Source organism: Anomaloglossus baeobatrachus, chromosome 3 (assembly GCF_048569485.1).
Source record: "Anomaloglossus baeobatrachus isolate aAnoBae1 chromosome 3, aAnoBae1.hap1, whole genome shotgun sequence".
Lineage (NCBI taxonomy): Eukaryota > Metazoa > Chordata > Amphibia > Anura > Aromobatidae > Anomaloglossus > Anomaloglossus baeobatrachus.
In genome coordinates this window covers 507,044,024-507,069,348 of record NC_134355.1, presented here as the reverse complement: position 1 = coordinate 507,069,348, position 25,325 = coordinate 507,044,024, and positions in this window count along the sequence as shown.

Here is a 25,325-nt window from a genome sequence, read left to right as displayed (position 1 = left end):
ACGCATAGCCTATAAAGGTATCACTCCTAAAATACTTTTGTCATTTTTAGGACATAGTATTTCAATTGAAAAAAAATAAAAAATTGCAATAATATCATTTTTAATGTGCTTTTTTAAATAATAATAAACATCACAAATCAGTAAGTAACATGGACATATGTTATGCAGATCAATCAACAGAAATTGCCGCAGCTACCCACCCCTGGGCATCAGCCATGTTGCTTGTGTAGACGGCAGGCGGTAATCCTCCACATACACTGGGCAGGTGGTGCTTATCCCCCAAGCAAAAAAAGTTCCTGGATAGAGTCCAACAATAGAGATAGGGCACCATCACCAACGTCCAGTAAAAAAGACTTTATTTATTCATGGTGCAGGTAAAAAGGCAGGAGCAGAGTTGACAGCAGGGCCCCCTCATGGACGACAGCCGTTTCGCGTGTACTCACGCTTCCTCGGGTCCATATGGACAGGCATAGACCGCCGCCTTATGAGGGGGTTGCGCCCAGTCTACATCACTGCCCAATTAAAAACAGCTGAGAAGTATAACACATCAAGCAAGTGCAACTTGCAAAATAACATCAAGTGGACAATCCAAAAGAACCGTCCACATATACATAACAGAAAGGACACATGTTAGTCATACAAAACAAACATTTTTTACAAAAAAATGAAAGATCATTTTTGTCATTTAAACCCAAATTACCTTGGGCTCTGTACTTGATAATAAGTCTCGCCTCGGCTCGCAACAGCATCTTATGCAGGTCGCCCCCTTGTGGAGGTAAACTGATTCTCTCTAAGCCTGCAAGCCGCAGGACATTAGGATCTCCATTGTGTGAACTGCGCACATGCTCAATAAGCCGAGGGGAGCCTTTACCAGATTTCACAGAATTATAATGTTCTTTAAACCTGACATACATCGGCCTGATGGTTTTTCCGATATAAAATCGTCCGCAGCCACAAAAGACCACATACACAACAAAATTTGTTTTGCATGAAATAAAACGATTGACGTTATGCACAGAGGATCCAACAGTGATCGATTTACCTGTTATGTGTGAACTGCAGAACCTGCAGTTCCCACACCTATAATTGCCAACGGGGCTATCCCTTTCTAACCAAGTAGATGGCTGCGACAGCCTATTTCTGACCAGCACATCTTTCAGATTACTGCCCCTTCAGTAAGTAACCAGGGTTTTTTTAGCAGTAATTTCGCTGAGATCGGTATCCTGCTCCAAGATGTGACAATTTCTATGTAGGGCATTTTTTATCACAGACTCGAGTGGACCAAATTTAAAATTAAAAATAAATCTACGTGGCTGCACTCTTCTTGGGGGCCGGTCTGCGGTGCCAGTAACATCACGTTCAGCGTGTTTTAATACGCATTTATCAAAAGCAGATCGTATAACATGTTTTGGGTACCCTCTTGCCCTCAATCTTCCCTTTAAGTACTCCGATTGCTGCAAAAAAAACACATCGTTGTTATTGATGCGGCGCAGTCTCACAAACTGACTATATGGAAGTGCATTTTTTGTATGTACCGGGTGAGCACTACCAAAATGCAACAGGGCATTGGAAGCAGTCGGCTTATGGTATACTTTGGTTTGTACACGCCCCTCCTCAATAGTGACAGCAACATCCAAGAAATTTAAAGACTGACCCCCGTAATCTGAGGTGAACGACATATTCATTGTGTTACTAGTATTAAGCTAACTAACAAATTCAGAAAATTGTTCAGGGGAGCCATCCCACACAACGAATATGTCGTCCACATATCTGAGTTAAAATTTGATGAACCGGAGGAAAGGATTAGAAGCGACAAAGACATACTTACTTTCAAAGACTCCCAAAAAAATGTTTGCGAGGGCACAAGCAACGGGCGTACCCATTGCTGTGCCCCCACACTGCAAGAACCACCTATCCAGGAACGTGAACGCATTCTTGCTTAGGATGAAGTCCAAAGCTTCTCCCACAAACTGACAAAAGAGAGAACTTTTCCCACACCTTTTCAAAACACTGTCCACAGCATCTATCCCCATGGTTTGCGGAATACGAGTATACAGACTCTCTACGTCAATTGACGCGAGTGAGAAACTTTCCTGCCAGGTAATACCCTTTACAAAGGAAACAAATTCTCCGGTGTCCTTGATGTAAGACGGTATACTAGTCAAAACCGGGCGCAACAACCAATCCACATAGTGGGACAGAGGCTCCGTTAAGGAACCTATGCCCGCCACTATGGGACGGCCCGGAGGTCTCTCCTTGTTTTTGTGGACCTTGGGGATAAAATACCAGTGGGGGTTCATGGGAAAAATGGGAAAGAGCCTCTCTGCCAGTTTGGGAGTCAAAAACTCTAACTGTAAGAACTTGTCTAAAAGCCGCTTAAGTTGCTTTTTAAACCCATGTGTGGGGTCAACAGGGAGGGGGGTGTACATACTGTTATCCGACAGCTGACGGTTAGCTTCCTCAATATAGTATGCCCGGCTCAGCAGGACCACGTTGCCCCCTTTGTCCGCCTCGCGCAAAATGGTGTCTCCCCATTGTTTCATTGTCTGAATCGCAGACCACTCAGTTTTACTGAGATTGTGAGGGGACTCGGGGTATAGCAATGCATCAACGTCCTTCAGGACAGCGTCCTGAAAGACGTCAATCAGGTTACCTGGTGAGGTAGGAGGATAAAAATTGGATTTTACCCCTTTGGAGAAGGGGAGAGGGGGAAGAGGAGACAAACCCAGAACCTCTGACTGATCCGGAACTTCATCTACTAAGCTGAGAAGTAATCTGGCTTCACTGACCGTATCCATCCCAAAAGCTGCGGTGCAATCAAAGGCTCAAAGGCACCGTGATCCAGTCCGGCGGGTGTGAGCCCCTCCGAGCTGGAGCAAGGTGACACAGATTTGCCCCTAAAGTGCTTGTATAAATGGATTTTTCGGATGGCTTTATATAGGTCTATCTTAAAGGTGGCATAATCAAATTTCTCTGTTAATGGCGGACAAGGGAGACAAGTCTACTGTTTCCATGAAACGAATTTCCTCTTGTGTCCTCCCATTCTTTTTCCCCTTCCCCCTTCCCCTTCTTGTGCGCCTCCTAAAGGGGCTGGGGGTGGGTGAGGAGGATTGGGAGCAGGGCCGGCCACCTCCTCCGAGCCACTGGACTCGGAGTCGGTTGTCAAGTACCCTCTGCCAACCCCTCCTGGACGCCTACGTTTCACTGTCACTGGATCCAGTGTTGGCCGCGGGTAACCTCAGTGACAGCTCAGCTGATTGCGCGGCTGTCTTCATTTGCTGCGTGGAGCTGACAGGAGCGGTGGTGTGTGCTGCAGCTCCGGTCACCTCCATGCAGCAGAGCTGGAAGCGACGCTGGAGCATCCTGGATTACGCCGGACATGGAGGGCTTTTTCGGGCTTATTAAAGTGGTGAACCAGGGTATATGTTTGTGTTTTTTATTTCTAATAAATGATTTTTTCAGGTGTGTGTGTGTTTATTTACTGTCACTTACAGATTACTCATGTAAGGCATCTCGGGGAGACGCCTGACATGATTAATCTAGATCTTATTGGCAGCTATGGGCTGCCAATAACTCCTTATTACCCAGATTTGCCAACGCACCAGGGCAAACCGGGAAGAGCCGGGTACAGTCCCAGAACTGTCGCATATAATGTATGCGACAATTCTGGGCGGCTGCTAACTGATATTGTTAGGCTGGGGGGCTCCCCATAACGTGGAGCTCCCCATCCTGAGAATACCAGCCTTCAGCCGTATGGCTTTATCTGGCTGGTTTTAAAATTGGGGGGGCCGCACTCCGTTTTTTTTAATTATTTAATTATTTATTTCACTGCACAGTATAGGCACGCCCACCGGCTGCTGTGATTGGGTGCAGTGAGACACCTGTCACTTAGCGTGGGGGCGTGTCTCACTGCAACCAATCATAGGTGCCGGTGGGCGGGGAAAGCAGGGAATACGAGATTGTTTAATGAGCGGCCGACTTTTTCAAAATAGTAAAAGCCGCCGGAGCAGTGAGAAAGCCGTGCAGCGCCGCGCCGGTGATCGGGAATCGGTGAGTATATGAGAGAGGGCTGCTCAATTCAGTTACTCAGGAGTTTAGCGGTCACCGGTGAGTCCTTCACAGGTGACCGCTAATCAGGACGCGACACAAACAGAGCCGCAGCATGACAATGAAGTCGGGTGAAGTTAACCCGAGTTCATTCTGATCGTGCGGCTCTTTCTGTGTCTGCTGTCAACTGCCATTCAGCTCTGCTACATGGCTGTCTGTGTCTGCTGTTAGCGGCCATGTAGCAGAGCTGAATGGCAGATGACATAGTAAAAACGCATCCCTACACATTACACACGCTTGGCAAGTCAATAAATAAAAAAAAAAAAAAAAAAAGGGTGCCCAATGCATACGTCACAGAACACATGATCTAAAGGATTGCACACAAAATTGATCAATTTAACATAGACTACTAACGCACGTGTGACCGCAAATGTACGACCTACGTGCAATCTCATTCAATCGCATATGCGACCTGGGCGTGTCACATCGCATACGAGATCGCACACCTAATTGTAAGGTGTAAAGCTGGCTTTAGATGCACCAAAGGTGAAGATTTCGTGACGTTACATCCACTTTGCTTGAACATTTAGGCCATGTTCACATGTAGTTTAAATGCTGCATTTTTTCTGCTGCTTTTTTGCACAGAATTCTACTGTGTTTAAGTGCCCAAGGAAAGTGGATATGATTTCATGAAAACTGCCCCACTGTGTGTCAGGTAAAATATATCTTTGTGTCTAGGAATAACTAGCAAAACGTGACCCACCTATCAGACAATCTGTTGCACCTTTCATCAACTAAAAGTGCATTTCACAAACTTTACTTGCCTATATTTCGGAAAGTATATATCCGATCTTACAACTAAAGGTATGTGTAGATCAGCATGATAGCGCCAGTATAGAACTCTCTTTAGTTTATAAATATGAAAAGCTTGGTGTTTGGTCCTCTTTAAGAAAGAATGGATTCAACCTAGGTATGCATAACATAAACAAAATCATTTAGTAATAATGTTGATAAAACGGGTTTATAGAGGCATATATATTTATATATACATACATACTGTATATATACTGCTGTGCAAATTAATTGGGACAAAGCAAAAAAACCACATATTTTTGAATATTTAATAATAAAATGTTATAATGCACTGTTACATAGCAATATTAGTAAGAAATATGTCCTACTTTAGCAGATATGAGATTTTCAATGCGTTTTGGCATGATTCTACCAAGTTGTTGCATAAATTCTTCAATTCTTCATCATAGAACCACACTTGTATGGCACTGTTTATCATGCGTTCTTTGGTTGTACATTCCATTTTGCCAAGACGTCTCTTCACAATGCTCTACAAATTTTCTATAGGTTTAAGTCTGGTGAATTGCCAGGCCAGTCCAGCACTTTTACTTTACTTCTTCCAGGAATTTCTTCACACACTTGGAATTGTGGCATGGAGCCAAATCTTGTTGGAATGTCCCTTCAAATTTATGCATGAATGGCACAATAAAACGTTTTAAAACGTTTATGTTTTTGGGTGAATTCATCATACCATCAACAGGAAATAAGCTCCCTGTACCATCAGCTATAAAAAAGCCCCAAAACATCTGTTTTTGAGGGTGTTTTACAGTTTGTTGAATATGAGCAACTCGCAATGGTTCATTTTTGCTTCTTCTAACAACACTTGGTCTGTACCTTTGAACAAAAAGATGGGTTTCATCACAGAAAATTACCTTTTTCCACTAGCTAGTTGTCCAAGATTTTTATTTTTTTGCCTTTGCGAGTCCTTTTGCCTTCATTGGAGATGACAGAAGTTGTTTCTTTACTGGCTTTGTTGCCCTCTGACGAACCTCCAGAAGCCTGCGCCGTACAGTCGAATCGCTAATATCAATACCTGCAGCTAACAAGTCTCTTTGGAGGTCTTTACTTGTTTTTCTTGCATTAATTTTACTATTTCTGATAAGTGTTTTATCAGTTCTTGGTGTCGTTCTTCTTTTTCTTCCACATTTCCCTTTTCATTTTTGAGAAAACGATCCAGTTTCATTGTGTGTGCGAATTATTCTTGAAGCGGTAGATTTTCCAATACCAGCGGTGGAAGCGATTTCTCTTACAGTAAGACATGTATGTTCATTAAGAGTGATAATTCTAGACCTCTTTCGTAGAGTAACATCCATTTTTACAGGCACAAATCGCACTGGGAGAAAAACTACACTAAACCACTCGTCACAGAAACAAGCTCTCAACTGAAGCTGAGGGGGCAGCAAGCTGTTATTTTCTGACTAAAACCAGTCAAACCACATTTTGTTACTCAAGGTTGTACACTCACACCTGTTCAAAGTAGTTAAAACTGGTTTGAATCACTGACTGGTTACCAACGTACAGTTTTACTTAAAAAATGCTTTGTCCCAATCAATTTGCACAGCGCCTCTCCACTGACCTGCTGACTGGGATGACCGTCATCTTATTTGAATGTCATTCAGAAACTGCAGGATAACATCAAGTGATCTACAAAAGGAATGGCAAATAGTAGCTGGGGTGAAGTGCATGGCAAGAACAGTTCGTAACAGGCTCAAAGAGGCAGGGCTCAAGTCATGTAAAGCTAGAAAAAAGCCTTTCATCAATGAAAAGCAAACGGGAGCAAGGCTGAGGTTTGACAAAGATTATAAGGATTGGACAATGGAGGACTGGAGTAAGATAATCTTCTCTGATGAGTCTAATTTTCAGCTTTAGCCAACACCTGGTCATCTAATGGTTAGATAGAGACCTGGAGAGTCATACACGTACTGTGTCTTGCACCCACTGTGAAATTTGGTGTTGGATTGGTGATGATCTGGGGATGCTTAAACAAGGCTGGAATTGGGCAGTTGAAACTTTACAAAGGACATATGAATCAAGCCGCATACAAGGTTATCCTGGAAAAACAGTTGCTTCCTTCTGCTCCGGCAATGATCCCCAAATCTGAGAACTGTTTTTTCCAGCAGGACAATGCGCCATGCCACACAGCTAGGTCAATCAATGTGTGGATGAAGGACCACCACATCAAAACCCTGTCATAAAAAGCCCAATCTCCAGATGGGAACCCCATTGAAAACCTCTGGAATGTAATCAAGAGGAAGATGGATAGTCACAAGCCATCAAACAAAGAAGAACTGCTTACATTTTTGCACCAGGAGTGGCATAAGGTCACCCAAAAGCAGTGTGAAATACTGGTGGAAAGCATGCCAAGACACATGAAAGCTGTGATTAAAAATTCCACCAAATATTGATTGTTGAACCCTTCCTGAGTTAAAACATTAATATTGTTTCTAAATTATTATGAACTTGTTTTCTTTACATTATTTGAGGTCTGAAAGCAATGCATTTTTTTTTTATTTTGACCATTTCTCATTTTCAGAAAATAAATATAAAATGTATTGCTTGGAAATTCGGAGACATGTTGTCAGTAGTTTATAGAATAAAAGAACAATTTACATTTTACTCAAAAATATACCTATATGGGGAAAAATCTGAAAAACTGAAAATTTTGCTGTGGTCTCTTAATTTTTGCCAGAGCTGTATATATATATATATATATATATATACATATATATAAGAGTATATATATTGTGAGACTGTGACCGGGGTTATCTATGACGGCCGGTATGTCTCGCCCCGGCTGTGCTCCCTCCATGATAGAAAGTAAATCCACTCCAGGGTTAATGCTGTTTCCCTACAGGCTGAAGGAAGGGTTAAATGGAAACAGGAACGAGAGCAGGTGTGTCGGGTGTGAGGGAGTGAACAGAACTCCCTGAGCTTTCTGCTGGAGAGACACATGTATTTTTGTTGTGGACTTTTGTTTTGGACATTAAACCGTGTGCTGTGAACCTTAATGCCTGGATCCCGTGTCTTCTGCTGCGCAGCCGACCGTGCTACCTCACATATGGTGGAGAATGCGGGCATGACAGCCGGTGAGGTGTAGCATCCATCCCTGGTGACCCAGCAGCACATGTCCTGGATTCGAGCGGCTATACTACAGCCCAAACCCGGCGACGCCATGGAGGACATACTAAGGCAGCAGCAACAGACTAATGCACAGCTGCAAGAGGCTAATACACGGCAACAAGAGGCTAATGCACAGCAACAAGAGGCTAATGCACAGCAGCAACAGACCAATGCACACCTGCTCCGGGCGTTGGAACGTCAGCAGCAATCCTTACAAGCGCAGGAAAAAAGGCACCAAGAACAGATGGTTCTCCTGGCCAAGTCGATCCGTGCCAGACCGGCAGCAACAACCCCGGGACCGGGTGACGACGGCAGCGTCCGGAAAGCGGTGAGACAAGCGTTGCAAAAGATGACCCCGGGGGATGATGTGGAAGCATTCCTGGCGGTGTTTGAGCGGGTGGCCGAGCGGGAAAAACTGCCGACCCCCCAGTGGGCTGAGGTATTGTCGCCCTATCTGACGGGGGAACCCCAAAAAGCGTACCTAGACCTCTGTACCGAGGACGCCATTGACTATGTGACCCTGAAAGCCGAAATACTGGCTCGGTTGGGGGTGAATACCTATGTACGGGCTCAGCGGGTAAATCAGTGGTTCTATGAGGAAGCCAAACCCGTACGCTCTCAGGCCTATGACTTGTTGCATCTTGTAAAAAAGTGGTTGCAGCCTGACTCTCTGAGCCCGGCGCAAATGGTGGAAAGGGTAGTAGTGGATCGTTTTGTGCGCACTTTACCCGTCACCGTTCAACGGTGGGTAGGACAGGGTGACCCGAGTACCCTGGACCAATTAGTGTCCCTGGTAGAGCGGCATGTGGCTACGCAGGACTTGATACGGGACACTGAGACTTTGCGTACCGCTCGTCGGTCCGGCCCCTCCAAGCCTAGGGCTAAGGACCCACCGCTGACAACGGTGCAGGAGTCCCCTACCGTCCCGTCTGAGGCCGCGCCCACCATTCCTGAGGTCCGGAAGGTTCTGTACCCTAAACGACAACCCGTCAAGGGGGTTTCCGTCCCCATTAGATGTTGGCGGTGCCAGCGGGTGGGACATATGGAAGCCCAGTGTCCACTCACCACGGAGCCCATGGATTGTGGGGTTACCCGGCGGGGTTCAATGTATGCTCAGGTGGTGTGTACCGCTGACCTGGTCTCCCCAGAGACTGAGCCCCACTTGTGCCAAATACAGGTGAATGGATGTCCGGTTACAGGATTGTTGGATTCCGGAAGCTTAGTGACCCTGGTGCGATCCACCTTGAGGGCTAAAGTAAAGGCCACAGGACGTACCGTGGGGGTGGTTTGCATACATGGGGACCGCCGAGACTATCCCACGGGGATTGTCACCATCACAGCACCTTGCGGTCAGGTGCAACATGAGGTGGGACTTCTTAACACTCTTCCCTATGACGTGATCCTAGGAAGGGATCTGCCCTATTTTTGGACTTTATGGAAGGGACCCCCTAAGTCTCCTCAGATATTGGTCAGTCCGGGACCTGAGCCCTACAATCCTGAATCCGGGACACCTGCCGTAGGGGTCCCCATGATAGGGACAGAATGTGAACCCGATAGGTCGCCCCTAGAGGTATTGGCAGGAGAGGCTGAGACGGTCGAACCCATCCCGGAGTTGGAGGCGTCCCCGGATACGTTTGGGACAGCCCAACTCCAGGACCCTACATTAATACATGCCAGGAGTCGGGTGACAGTAATTGACGGGGTGGCACAGCTGCCCGGTGCCCAGGTAAGGTACCCCCATTTCGCTCTTAAGCAGGATTTACTCTACCGGGTAGATGAAATACGGGGCGTGGGGGTAGAGCAGTTGGTGGTGCCCCAGCCGCATCGCCGGCGGGTCCTCGACTTGGCTCATAAACACCTGATGAGTGGCCACCTAGGGGTCAAGAAAACGCAGGAACGAATATTGCAAAGGTTCTATTGGCCCGGGGTCTTTGGGGAGGTAAAACGGTTCTGCGAAACCTGCCCGGAGTGTCAGCTTACCGCACCCCTGACCCATTTTCGCAGTCCGTTGGTACCGTTACCCATTATAGAAGTCCCTTTTGAACGGATAGGGATGGATCTGGTGGGGCCCCTCGTAAAGTCCGCTCGAGGGCACCAACACATCCTAGTGATCGTTGACTATGCCACCCGGTACCCCGAGGCGATACCTCTCAGACATACTGCAGCAAAGCTTATAGCTCGGGAGTTGTTTGCTGTGTTCTGCCGGGTGGGGTTGCCCAAGGAGATCCTTATGGATCAGGGGACCCCATTCATGTCTAAAGTGACCAAAGAGCTATGCCGGCTACTCCAGATCAAGCAGTTGCGTACGTCTGTGTATCATCCTCAAACGGACGGTTTAGTCGAGCGATTCAATAAAACCCTGAAAACCATGCTCAAAAGGGTGATTTCAAAAGACGGGAAAGACTGGGATATGATGCTTCCCTATTTGATGTTTGCCATCCGTGAGGTGCCACAGGCATCCACGGGGTTTTCGCCTTTTGAATTGTTATACGGGCGACATCCCCGGGGATTGTTGGACCTGGCAAAGGAAACATGGGAGCAAGAGCCCACCCCCCATAAAAGTGTGATTGAACACATTTTGGGTATGCAGAACCGCATAAGCGCGGTCATGCCAATTGTGAAGGAGCATTTACAGGAGGCTCAGGCCGCGCAAAGCGGCCGCTACAATAGACAAGCCACCGTGCGGACCTTTAAACCCGGGGATCGGGTGTTGGTATTAATCCCCACGGCGGAGAGTAAATTCCTGGCTCAGTGGCAAGGCCCCTACGAGATAAAGGAAAGAGTCGGGGTGGTTAACTATAAAGTATTGCAGCCCGGTAGGCGGAAACCTGAACAAATATACCATGTCAACCTATTAAAACCTTGGCAGGAACGGGAAAGCCTGATGGCTGTTTTTTCCCCATCTCCCTCCTCTTCGGGTCGTTCACCTCCGGCTCCAGCGACCTCCGGAGAGGATGAACCGGAAGTAAGGATTGGAGAAGCCCTCACCAAGACTCAGAGGCGAGAGGCCAGATGGTTGGTTCAGCAGAACCCCGATGTCTTCTCCGAGCTGCCCGGTAGGACCAGTCTTATACGACATGATATTGTCACCGAGCCCCACCTGAAGGTACGCCTGAAGTCATACCGGGTACCGGAGGCTCGACGACAAGCCATATCGGAGGAAGTAAAGACAATGTTACGCCTGGGGGTCATCGAAAAATCCCGGAGTGAATGGGCTAGTCCGATTGTCCTAATACCAAAACCCGATGGCTCCTTAAGGTTCTGCAATGACTTTAGGAGATTGAACGAAATATCCAAGTTCGATCTCTACCCCATGCCCCGGGTGGATGAGCTGATTGATACGTTGGGACAGGCGCGATATTTTACCACGCTCGACCTGACCAAGGGGTACTGGCAGGTGCCACTGACGGAGTCCGCCAAGGAGAAAACCGCTTTTGTTACGCCGGAGGGTCTCTTCCACTATGTTGTCTTGCCTTTTGGGTTACATGGCGCTCCGGCCACGTTCCAGAGGTTGATGGACTTAGTGCTGGAACCCCACCAGGCGTATGCATCAGCGTACCTTGATGACATCATTATTTACAGCTCCGATTGGCAGACCCACTTGGAACAGGTACAAGCGGTGGTGGACGCGCTTCGAACAGCCGGATTGACAGCCAATCCCACGAAATGTGCGTTGGGACTCACGGAAGCCCGCTACTTGGGCTACGTGATAGGCCAAGGAGTGATTAAGCCCCAAATTAACAAGGTTGAGGCGATCCAGAAGTGGCCTAGACCCCTGACCACGAAGCAGGTTAGGGCCTTCCTGGGTATCGTGGGGTACTACAGGAGGTTTGTAAAGGATTTTGCGGGACTATCAGCCCCCTTGACGGACCTTCTCAAAGGCAAGAAGTCCGTCATGGTGCGCTGGACTCCGCAGGCTGAGGACTCCTTCCGGGCCCTGAAGGGGGTCCTGTGCGGACAGCCCGTTCTTGTACACCCTGATTTCCGGAAGGAGTTCATAGTACAGACTGACGCCTCAGAGGTCGGCCTGGGGGCAGTGTTGTCTCAGGTGGTTCAGGGGGAGGAACACCCCATCACCTTCTTAAGTAGGAAGCTCACCCCTCCCGAGCGGAATTATAGCGTAGTGGAGAAGGAGTGCCTGGCGATCAAGTGGGCCTTGGAGTCTCTACGCTATTACCTGCTGGGACGGCAGTTTCGCTTGGTGACGGATCACTCTCCACTGGTCTGGATGAGGTCCGCCAAGGAACGGAATGCCCGGGTTATCCGGTGGTTCCTTTCTCTGCAGAACTTCCGGTTTACGGTTGAACATAGGGCCGGTGGGTTGCAGGGCAACGCCGATGCCTTGTCCCGCGGCCCGTGTTTGATGGCGAGAGTTCAACCCCGCACGATTGAACTGAGGGGGGGGGTATGTGAGACTGTGACCGGGGTTATCTATGACGGCCGGTATGTCTCGCCCCGGCTGTGCTCCCTCCATGATAGAAAGTAAATCCACTCCAGGGTTAATGCTGTTTCCCTACAGGCTGAAGGAAGGGTTAAATGGAAACAGGAACGAGAGCAGGTGTGTCGGGTGTGAGGGAGTGAACAGAACTCCCTGAGCTTTCTGCTGGAGAGACACATGTATTTTTGTTGTGGACTTTTGTTTTGGACATTAAACCGTGTGCTGTGAACCTTAATGCCTGGATCCCGTGTCTTCTGCTGCGCAGCCGACCGTGCTACCTCACAATATATATATATATATATATATATATATATATATATAAGCTGTATATATATATATACGAGCATATATACACAACTGTTTGACTACTGTAGAAAACCAATCTCCATCATGACATAACACCGATATACGATTGCTTTTTAAGAACCATATTCAAAGGAAAATTCTAACAGAGAAGTCAACAGCATTTATTAAAAGCATACATCAAAATTCTCATTCTAGCGTTAGCTATGTAGCCTTCCAGTGATCAGTAGTAGCCCTCATAAAGCTATATTTTCACTCTACACCAGGGGTCTCAAACTCGGCTGGGTGTATGGGCCGCACAGAGAAAAAAAAATAATTTGGGGGGCCGCATTCTTTGCAGGACAAAGTGACATATTTATTGGTACCATATATAATATATATCTTTTATTTTTTTACACACCTTGGGATCATTGATTTTGAACATTTTCACTTGTTCATTATAGCAAATGTGCACATTCTTTGTTTAAATATAAATGTGCTCATCCTTGTCCCCTTGTAGTATTGTACCCCATCCTAGTCCCCATCCCACAGTAATGTGTTAATCCTTGTCCCCATCCCAAAGGAATGTTCCCCATCCTTGTCCCCATTTTGTAGCAATGTGTTCATCCTTGTCCCCATTTTATAGTAATGTGTTCATCCTTGTCCCCATCCTATAGTAATGTCCCCAATCTATAGTGATGTGTCCATCCTTGTCCCCCATCTTATAATAATGTTCCCCATCCTTGTCCTCTTGTAGCAATGTCCCCATCCTATAGTACTGTCCCCATTCTATAGTACTGTCCCCATCCTAGCACTGTGCCCATCCTAGTCCCCGTCCTATAGTACTGTGCCCACCTTGTCCCCATCCTATAGTAATGTCCCCAGCTTGTCCCCATTCTAAAGTCATGTGCCCATACTAGTCCCTATCCTATAGTAATGTGCCCATCCTAGTCCCTATCCTATAGTAATGTCCCCATCCTAGAGTACTGTGCCCACCTTGTCCCCATTCTATAGTAATGTGCCCATCCTAGTCCCTATCCTATAGTAATGTGCCCATCCTAGTCCCTATCCTATAGTAATGTCCCCATACTATAGTAATAATGTCCCCATCCTATAGTACTGTCCCCATCCTGTAGTAATGTCCCCATCCTAGTACTGTGCCCATCCTAGTCCCCATCCTATAGTACTGTGCCCACCTTGTCCCCATCCTATAGTAATGTCCCCAGCCTTGTCCCCATCTATAATCATGTGCCCATCCTAGTCCCTATCCTATAGTAATGTACCCATCCTAGTCCCTATCCTATAGTAATGTCCTCATACTATAGTAACAATGTCCCCATCCAATAGTATTGTGCCCATCCTTGTAATGTCCCAATCCTATAGTAATGTCCCCAGCCTAATCCCCATCTCATAGTAATGTGCGCACTTTGTCCTCATCCTGTAGTAATGGGTCAGCAGCTCCCTTCACCTTCCACAGATGCCGGAGTGAAGCTGAGGGGATTGGTCTATGGCCCCAGATCGACAGTGATTGGAGAGATCGGTCACAAGGCCGGTGTTACGGGGGGCTGTCTGATAATAACCGAAAGGAGTATCAGACAGTCAGGGTCCACCGTGCAAAGACTTTGCTGCAGACTATGGCAGAGTGCAATACCTCTGTTAACTCACAGAAGGATATAATAAGTAAGTAAAGCAATTCCTCCCTTACTTGGAGGGTGTGTGGAATGATCTCTGTTAATAATCACAGAGACAAAGGCAATGTGTGCGAAATGGCACCTACCTAGGTCCGCTCTTCTAGTGGTGCAAAAGAGACGAACAGCAGCGTAAGCCGCAAAAAGCTCCTACCTCTGTTCGCTCCCCTAGTGTGCGAGGATACGAACAACTGCCAGACGCAGTATAAGGAACGTTACCCTAGCGGCAACGTCCACCTACGAGTAGAATCACAAGGCCCAGCCAGACCATGTGCCTCAGGCACCTGCCTATGTCCGCTCCCCTAAGAGGTAAGGATACGGACAGCAGCCGAAGCTGTAAGGTATAAGAACGCTACCCTGCCGGTAGCGCTCACCTAGCATAGACAGAGGAATGCCTAGAGGAACGCGCACAGAGCGTCTACTCATATGCATGAACCAAGAGGACTGAGCACCATGCGGCGTGTGTCAGGGTCTTATATAGACTCTGTGCCTCATCCAAGATGGAGGACACCAGAGCCAATCCGCTGCCAGAACGACAGGAGTGACGTCATGCTGGCCTATCACCGAGCAAGACGTCACAAGCACATGACCAGCGACCAATCGGCATAGAAGGTGTCAGAGACATGTGACCTCGTGTCAGCGATGATGTCACCCGCACATGTGCAATGGCTCCAAGATTGGACTTAGTCTCCGGCGCTCGCACATGTGCAGTAGCAAGAAATCTGGACTTAGTCTTCAGCGCTCGCACATGTGCAGTAGCAAGAAATCTGGACTTAGTCTCCAGCGCTCGCACATGTGCAGTAGCAAGAAATCTGGACATAGTCTCCAGTGCTCGCAGCAACCGTAACAGCCGGTCTCTCCAATCAGAGCTGGGGGCGGTGAAACACAGGTCACCCAGCTCCAGCCAATGATCAGGGCTACAGCTGCACTGATCTTGGCTGGATTTCAATGTTTCAGCGATTTTCAATGGCTGAAACATTAGTGGCTGTGATTGGCTGAGCGGCGTTCGTCAGCCAATCACAGCCTCCGTAGGTCCGGGGAGGAGACACCACCCCTCCTGTGGTCCCCTCCTCCCCGAATCTAAGGTATTTGCAGCGATCGCAGCCACCGGGGCTGCGATTTCGCCATGACGTACTGGGTACGTCATGGGTCTTTAAAGGACTTGTCCGACATTAACTTACCAAAACACTTTGAGTATATCTGTGCTGTATTGTCATATAAAACACCCCTACATTGTTATTTTTTGTTTTCTATCTTTTGTTCCTCTTGAATTATCCCTTTATTCTCTGCAGCTCTTTGTTTACATTCAGCACAAGCAAACTGACCACTTCCTGTGCAAAACCTCAGCCAGAGCTGGCACCGCCCGGCTTCAGTGTCCATCCTCGCCCCCTGCCCGCCCTCACTGTCCAGCCTCACCCCCTGCCCGCCCTCTGCCCGCCCCCTGCACACACATTTCCTGTCAGTATTCTGCCCAGCACCTGACCTGTTATCACTTTAGCAATGGAAATAACAGCCCCACATCGGGCTCTGCGCCTGACACACACACACACACACACACCCAGGGCTCTGCGCCCCACACCACATCAGGCTCTGCAACCCTCCTCCCACCCACACACACAAACACACACACAGCGCTCTGTACTGACCCCCCCCTCACCATCGTTCTGTACCGACCCCTACCCCCATAGGGAACACATGAGGGCTACATTCACATGACCGTTCCGTTTTTGCGGTCCGCAAAAAACGGTCCATTTTTTCACTGATGCATCCGTGTGTCATCTGTGTGCCTTCCGTTTTTTTTGCGGACCGCAAAAAACGGAAGCAGCAAGACAGATAAATAGATGAGTATATATAGAGATGAATAGATAGATATAGAGACAGAGATAGAGGGATGGATAAATGAATGAATGAATGAATGAATGAATGAATGAATAGAGGGATAGATAGATAGATAGATAGATAGATAGATAGATAGATAGATAGATAGATAGATTGATAGATAGATAGATAATGGATAGATGAATGGATAAATAAGAAAGACATATATAATGTCCCACCTTCCAGCATATTCTAAGCTGGTACCCTTTAGTGACTTTCATGTGGCACTCAAGGGTGCTTAGCCTTGTATTTAGCCAAAAAAATAAATAATTAAAAAAAAAAACGACATGGGGTCCCCCCTATCTTTTGTAGCCAGCTAGGGTAAAGCAGACGCCTGCAGCCTGCAGACCACAGCTGGCAGCTTCACCTTGGCTCCAAAACAGAGGGCACCCTACGCTATTTTAAATTAAATAAATAATTTAAAACAAAAAACATGGGGTCCCCCCCAAATTGGATCACCAGCGGAGGTAAAGCAGACAGCTGGGGTCTGATAATCTCAGACTAGGGAGGTCCACTGTTATTGGACACTCCCCAGCCTAAAAATAGCAGGCCGCAGCCACCCCAGAAGTGGTGCATCCATTAGATATGCCAATCCTGGCGCTTTTCCCCAACTCATCCATTGCCCTGGTGCGTTGGCAAACGGGGTAATATATGGGGTTGATGCCAGATGTGTAATGTCACCTGGCATCAAGCCCTGGGGTTTGTGATGTCAAGCGTCTATCAGATACCCGACATCACCAACCCAGTCACTAATAAAAAAAATAGACAACAAAAAAAGTTTTATTTGAAAAAACACTCCCCACATTGTTCTTTTCAATAAATTGATGAAAGAAGGAATCAAATCCGGGTCCGGCGTAATCCAATAAGGGGGACACATGACTATCCATACCATAGACAATGTCCCCCCAGTCAATGAAGAACAGTGTTCCCCATTGCCTGGGAGAGCAATGCGGTGACCTGAGCTAACATCAATAGGTCAGCCCAGGTCACTGGTGGGGATGACGAGCGCTGCCAGGAGGTTAGATGAGATCATTACCTGCTGTGATGATCTTCACTTCACTCCTGTAAGCGCTGTCACTGCCTTCTATGCCCGCCACATTCTCAGCAGTATCGCCCATGACGTCACCGCTAGTGACGTGAGAACGCAGCAGGCATAGGCGGCAGTGACAGAGGTGACAGGAGTGAAGAGGAGATCGTCAGAGCATGTAATGATGTCATCTAACCTCCTGGCAGCAGCGTTCGTCATCCCCGCGGCAGCCAGCACTGCAGGGTGAGAATCTGCATGCGGGCAGACACACACTGCAATGAAGGCAGCCGCGGGGCTGGAGCGGGACACAGAAAGCATGGTCACTCCTACTATCCTGAGCAGGGGGCCCGGTGCTGGCGGTGCCACCGTGGGTGGGGAGAGTACGGGGTGCGGGGGAATGTGTGGGAGTGTGCAGGGAAGGGGGCGGTGACTCACGCACTCTACCCGCCTAGCAGGGCGGCAACAAGCTGTTCCAGATTTGCATGTCAACATGGTCCTGCCCATGTTGACATGAAATGACCGGAAGCAGCAAAATCGCGGCAGGAGCGGTCACATGACCGCTCTGAGCCGGGGGAGAGGGGCTGACAGCAGGGCAGGTAAGTGGTCTCTATCTACTTACCTGCCCCAATATAGCCCAATAGGGTAATAATAAAAAAAGTCAAAATAAGCTGGATAACCCCTTTAAGTACCCAGTACGTCATAGGTCGCTAAGGGGTTAACGTCCAACATACACACACAAACCATTCTTCTCCCCTGTCTCGCGCTCCCTTCGCTGCCTCATCTCTGCTTCGTGCGGCCCCCAGGCCCGTGCCCCTGTTCACTATCGCGGCAGGTGCAGTGTCACTCTCAGTGATTTATGTGAGATGATTGTATTGCCAGCACGAGAGCGCAGCACCGGCAACACATTCATCTGACATAAAGTGCAGACAGGGGCACGGGTCTGGGGGCCGCACGAACCACCCTGAGGAGCTGCATGCGGCCCGCGTGTTTGAGAACCCTGCTCCACACTATAGAAAAGAGGCATAATTTATAATTTCACAAGTTTTAACAGTTATCAGAATAAATTAACTCCCATATTTTTCATTTTTCATTTTATAAGATGCCCTGGATTATAAGACACTCCCCAAATTTAGAGAGAAAAAAGGTAAAAAAAAAAATATGGGGTCCATTTTATAATCCGGTGGTGTCTTACTGGGGAGAGGGGCAGCGGTGGTGTAGCGGGGGTTACAGGAGTCAGGGGCAATGCTGGAGTATGGCAATTTTTCGGGCGGTGCACAGGGGGACCCAGATGCTCACTGCAGTCAGCGGTGCTGTGCTGCAGCGCTGCACTGTACTTGGGTGGTACTGTTATGTACAGGGACGGCTCTGTGCTGGCGCTGTGCGGGGCTGCTTTATGCCGGGGCTGCACGAGGCTGCTCTGTATCGGGGCTGCTGTGTACCGGGGCTGCTTTGTGTGGCAGGAAGTGAGGCACTAGCCATTCTAAAAATGTCAGTGGTGTGGGCTTCAAAGAAATGGCAGCCGGAGTCGGCAAGTGTGCAGATGAGAGCTTGAGTCAAGAGCTCCATCTGAGCACTCACAGACTCCGACACCCATTATTTGAAGCCCTCACCACCGACATCTTCAGAATGGCCCGTGCCTCACCGCCTACCGCACAGAGCAGAGTCATGCCACACAGAGTAGAGCTGCACAGAGAAAATCTGCACCTCACAGCCTCAGCACTGATCAGCGCTGCCCGCCGCACAGCATTGCCCCTGCCTTCTGTGACCCCTCTCCACCACCCCACGGTAAGCTACATTTTGATTTTAAGACGCACCCCTCATTTTCCGCCCAATTTTTTGAGAGGAAAAGTGGGTTTTATAATCCGAAAAATACAGTAAATAGTGGACATACATCTAATCAGTGAGATGTAAATATTTTAAATATCAATTTAGAAAATGTGTAAGCATAGCTTGAGTAACTCTTTTTATCAATCCTGTAAATTTTAATTTATTTATTTATTTTTATTTTAACTTTGTGCCATCTGGATAACCCAGGAGATAGGATGCTCTCTTGAGAAATTCTGGTGCTAAATATGAATATATTTCCATTTTTTACATAATTAATTATATGTCCATACATATCTATTTTTATTTGGTGTATTTTAGTCGTAGCTGCAAAAATAAATATGACACCTTTGTATTTTATTAAAAACATTTAATATATGAATACTTCTGTGTCAGATGCTTGGAATTGATAGTAAGATCATACGTGTGTAAAGACCTGGTAGCATTTCAAGTGTTATCAGCAGCTGTCACAATAAAGGCCATTTAGACAAAGAGTGCATTGGTCCAATGCCAAGAATATGGAGATAAAAATATCATTCATTGAAAGAAAAATTGATTGTGCATTAAAATGTGACACATAATGAGGAAAATAAATATATTTTTAGTAAAAATATCAAATATTTTAAGTTTATGTTAAATAAAATGAAATGTATATATAGTAGTCAAGGGAAAAAAGCTGAAACAGAAAAGCCAAACTACACTGGGTGCAGAATTATTAGGCAAGTTGTATTTTAGCGGATTTTTTTTATTATTGATCACACAACTATGTTCTCAATCAACCCAAAAGACTCATAAATATCAAAGCTTAATATTTTTGGAAGTTGGAGTGGGGTTTTTTTTAGATTTGGCTATCTCAGGAGGATATCTGTTTGTGCAGGTAACTATTACTGTGCAGACTTATTAGGCAACTTAATAAAAACAAAATATATTCCCATCTCACTTGTTTATTTTTACAAGGTAAACAAATATAACTGAACACAATTTAGAAATAAACATTTCTGACATGCAAAAACAAAACCCAAAAAATTAGTGACCAATATAGCCACCTTTCTTTATGATGACACTCAACAGCCTACCATCCATAGATTCCGTCAGTTGCTTGATCTATTTACGATCAACATTGCGTGCAGCAGCCACCACAGCCTCCCAGACACTGTTCCAAGAGGTGTACTGTTTTCCCTCCCTGTAGATCTTACATTTTATGAGGGACCACAGGTTCTCTATGGGGTTCAGATCAGGTGAACTAGGGGGCCATGTCATTATTTTTTCATCTTTTAGACCTTTGCTGGCCAGCCATGCTGTAGAGTAGTTTGATGCATGTGATGAAGCATTGTCCTGCATGAAAATCATGTTTTTTCTTGAACGATACTGACTTCTTCCTGTACCACTGCTTGAAGAAGTTGTCTTCCAGAAACAGGCAGTAGGTCTGGGAGTTGAGCTTCACTCCATCCTCAACCTAAAAAGGTCCCACAAGTTCATCTTTGATGATACCAGCGCATAACAGTACCCCACCTCCACCTTGTTGGAATCTGAGTCGGAGTGGAGCTCTCAGTAAAGACTGATAAGCCTCTGGCCCATCCATCTGGCCCATCAAGAGTCACTCTCATTTCATCAGTCCATAAAACCTTTGAAAAATCATTCTTAAGTAATTTCTTGGCCCAGTCTTGATGTTTTATCTTATGTGGTCATTTTTCAGCCTTCCTTACATTGGCCATGTCCCTGAGTATGGCACACCTTGTGCTTTTTGATACTCCAGTGACATTGCAGCTCTGAAATATGGCCAAACTGGTGGCAAATGGCATCTTGGCAGCTTCAAGCTTGATTTTCCTCAATTCATGGGCAGTCATTTTGCACCTTTTTTGCCCAAAACGCTTCTTGTGACCCTGTTGGCTATTTGCCATGAAACGCTTGATTGTTTGGTGATCATGCTTCAAAAGTTTGGCAATTTCAAAACTGCTGCAGCCCTCTGCAAGACATCTCACAATTTTGGACTTTTCAGAGCCCGTCAAATCTCTCTTCTGATCCATTTTGCCAAAGGAAAGGAAGTTGCCTAATAAGTATGCACCCCTTACATAGGGTGTTGATGTGATTATACCCTCCCCCCTCATTACAGAGATGCACATCACCTTATTTACTTAATTGATAGTTGGCTCTCAAGCCTATACAGCTTGGAGTAGGACACCATGTATGAAAATTATCATGTGATCAAAATACTCATTTGCCTAATAATTCTGCAGGCAGTGTAGTGTTAATTCTGGTATCCTCTTAAGGCCCCGTTACACGCCACAATATCGCTAACGAGATGTCATTGGGGTCACGGAATTTATGACGCACATCCGGCCTCGTTAGCAACGTCGTTGCGTGTGACACGTACGAACGACCGCTAATGATCACTTAATCGTTGACACGTCGTTCAAATCGCAAATATCGTTGATGGTGCTGGACGCAGGTTGTTTGTCGTTCCTGAGGCAGCACACATCGCTACGTGTGACACCCCAGGAACGACGAACACTGTACCTGCGTCCTCCAGCAACGAGGTGGGCGTGACTTTTCTTCGGCTGCTCTCCGCCCCTCCGCTTCTATTGGACGCCTGCCGTGTGACATCGCGGTGACGCCGCACGAACCACCACCTTAGAAAGGAGGCTGTTTGCCGCCCACAGCATTGTTGCTAGAAAGGTAAGTATAGTGTGACGGGTATTAGCGATATTGCCCGTGACACACAAACGACGGGGGCGGGTGCTTTCACGAGTGACATCACTAGCAATGTCGCTGCGTGTAAAGCCCCCTTTATACGACAGGGCATTTTTGCCTCTCATAAGCATCTTGGATGACAACTACTGCCTTTTTAACACCTATAGCTGGGAATCTATAAAAAGGAAGAACATTTGCAGGACTATGTATACCATTTTCATATTCATATGTTTCTGTGTTTGCTACATCACTTTTACATAAATATTGAACTTTGACTTCCTATTAGTAATGGGCGAACCCGAACTGTAAAAAGTATCCGTGCATTGACCCAAGGCCTGGAGTTCTCAGGGAACTCCGTGTAACTATCCAGATCCAGCCACATGGGTAATTTAAAAAAATATATGGGGAAAAGAAAGAAATGGTGATAGAAAAGGCTAGGGGCTGCAAAGCAGGACTGTTATATTTACCGAGTCTCCCATGTGACTGTAACACTACTTCTGGGGCACCTCATTACCCATTACATTTTCACTGCATCCCCCGCCCACCAACTGTCTCCCCAGCCTGAGAATACAAGCTACCAGCTGTTGGCTTTATCATGGCTCAATATCAAAATAAGGGGGGACTACACACCATTTCTTAAAATTATTTGTTTAAATGTTTTTGGGTTTTTTTTAAAAAAAGCTGCATTGGGTCCCTCTTATTGTGATACAGAGCCAAGATAAGCGCACAGCTGGGGGCTGCAGCCTGTAGCCGTATGCTTTATCTGTGCTGGGTATCATAATATGAGGGGACTCTACACCATTTTTTTATTTATTTATTTTTACACCAATAGAGATGTGGCGCCCCTGACCTGGTCAGGCACCACTGAGTACTGCACCCATGCTGGGGACAGTACAATACAGGTAATCCAGAAGGCTGACCGGGGTGTGGTACACAGGCGCATAGTGATCAGGTCTCACACATGTACCCATGAGAGGACCCCTGGGGGTCCCAGGAGGGGGCAAAGCCTATACCTCCACTGGAATAGTGGCAGGGGGTCAAAAGCCTCCATCTCCTCTCAAGGGGTGTGGTGGAGAGTCTGGTTGCTAGGTGGCGTAGGCAAGAACAGGAGAGGAGGAGCAGTGAGTCAGTTAGAGGAGAACTCCAGAGGGCTCAGTGAGGAGCAGACCTGTGGGGTTGATGCTGTCTAACAGCGCCCGCGCAGTGGCTACTGACGGGGGAGAACGGTCAACTAGGAGTGCTACCTGAAAGCCAGCTTCAGCTAGAGAGAAAGCACGGAGTGGGAAGTAAGGAGACTGCTAGAGAGCACCAGGCCCAACCGGGCGGCAGATCCCGAAGCGAAGATAGATCCAGCTTTCTTCTGCTAAACCTGCCGGTGTGGGGCTCTCAAAGCCCACACCACAACACCACAAAAGCCGCAGCCACGTAACCGCAGTGAGGGCCCATAGGTCACAGGAGGCAAGCAGCTGGAGTGGCCTGGTCCGGGGAACAAGCAAACGGCAAACAAAAGGGGGAGAGAGGCTGCAGCATCTTCCCTGGGTGACCCCCATAGGGACTCAAAGTCGGGGTCACCCCAAACCACCAAGGGCTAAGGAAGGCGAGTCAGTAGTCACCCTCATAAAGTCAGCCTGAAGGATACCTGGTTCCCATCTGGTTCATCCCAGCTACGCCCGGGTTACTCACCCTGTCACCTGAAGTGAGTAAAAACCCTGAAAGACATTCTGCCTGTGTGGAGTTATTCTGCGCCTTGTGGTACTACGCACCTACACAGGGCCCTGGGGCTTGCCTCACTCTCAGGAGGCTACTACATCCGACTGCACCCACCATCAGCCCCAGGCGTCCCCTAACCTGCAGTGGCGGTCCCCACTGACCGCAATACTGAGAGTGGCGTCACGATCAAAACCGAAGATTCCCTACCTGTGACCAGCACCAGCTACGTGGAGTCCCTGAAGGTATGCACCGATACAACACCTGAGGGGCTTCACAGAGACACACACAGTGCACCTCTAATTGGTTGCAGTCAGACATGCTGAGACTAAACCTGGTTGCTCAAGTCAATAGCTTACTAATGCAGAAAATAGAGGGGAATGGACAAAACACAACAGGAGCACTGCAGAAGAGATGGCTAGAATAGGAGGCTGAGGGAGTGTTCTTTGCATTGAAGCTGAGACACCACTATAGGTACGCAGACAGCATGTGTGATTCCAAGCAGTCAGACACACTGTCATACAGGGGGTGGGTGTGGTCTGACTGCAACCAATCAGAGATGCTGAGACGGAGAGAAAGCAGTGAATATGTATGAGCGTAATGAGCAGCCCCAAAAGTTGTGTTACCACAGTTTGGGAGACTGGTAAATATAATGTGCCTGCTCTAATTCCCCTAATCCTTTCTACCACAATTTTAAAGCACAATATTTGGGTTCCTTTAGACAAATAAGGTGATTGGTGTCTGGCTAGATATTTGGAATAATTAGTCCTGAACTGGGGTTTTCTTTAAAATCCGATTTTGCCACCAGCGTTTCATCAATGATTTTTCACGTATATAAAGAAACTAGAAAGCTTCTCCCACCTATTATATTATTAATCACAGAGAGCATGTGGACTGCAAACTAATGCCATCTATGCATTGTCTGGAATTTTCACTCACCCCATACACTTGTATGTGTAGTTATGATCCATGATTCCATCCATTTTTCTGTGGACACGTGGGCAGAAAAAAACATGGATATGTAAATAACACCACAAGTGTGATTCAAGGAATGAGGCCTAAAGTTACGTAATAATTCCAAAGTTGATGCCTACACAATTCTGTCAATCAATGCTCATTTTCATAGCACAAATAGCAATATGAAAGCTACAAAGATTTTTCCTTCCCAAGTCAATAGCTCCTTTGTGTCTTCATGATCCCAATTTACAGTATATCCAGTAAATAATTCACCACACTCGGAAAGTTTTTCATGGCTATAAATTTATCTTACCTTCCAGATAAAGTAATTTTTGTCCATGTAGCATGTCCTTATAAAATATTATTTATATTATGATTAGTGTATATTTATTGGAAGTGAATAGGCTTAGAACGATTTAGCCATTTTATTTGGCACTGAGAAGTTAGCGTTCTTTGTTGAGACATTGATTTTGATAGTTATTTTTCATTATTGTAGCATATTTGTGCAATAAAAGATTAAAACACCAAAAATCCCATGTACTTGTAGAAAGGTTTTCTGTTTTCTGCCTACAGTTCACGCCAATTCAGTAAGAATCCCATTCAGCTTTTCTCATAAAATACCTTCTTTAATTGGAAAGTACCTTATTTTCCAGCATATAAGATGACTGTTTAACCCCTGAAAATCTTCTCAAAAGTCGGGGGTTGTCTAATATGCCGGGTGTCATCTTATAGGGCATATAATTAGGTAATTTATAAGCCCTCCCGGTCTCCAAGACTCTTCCTCTCAAATCTCACTTCTGGGACTACAGTGATG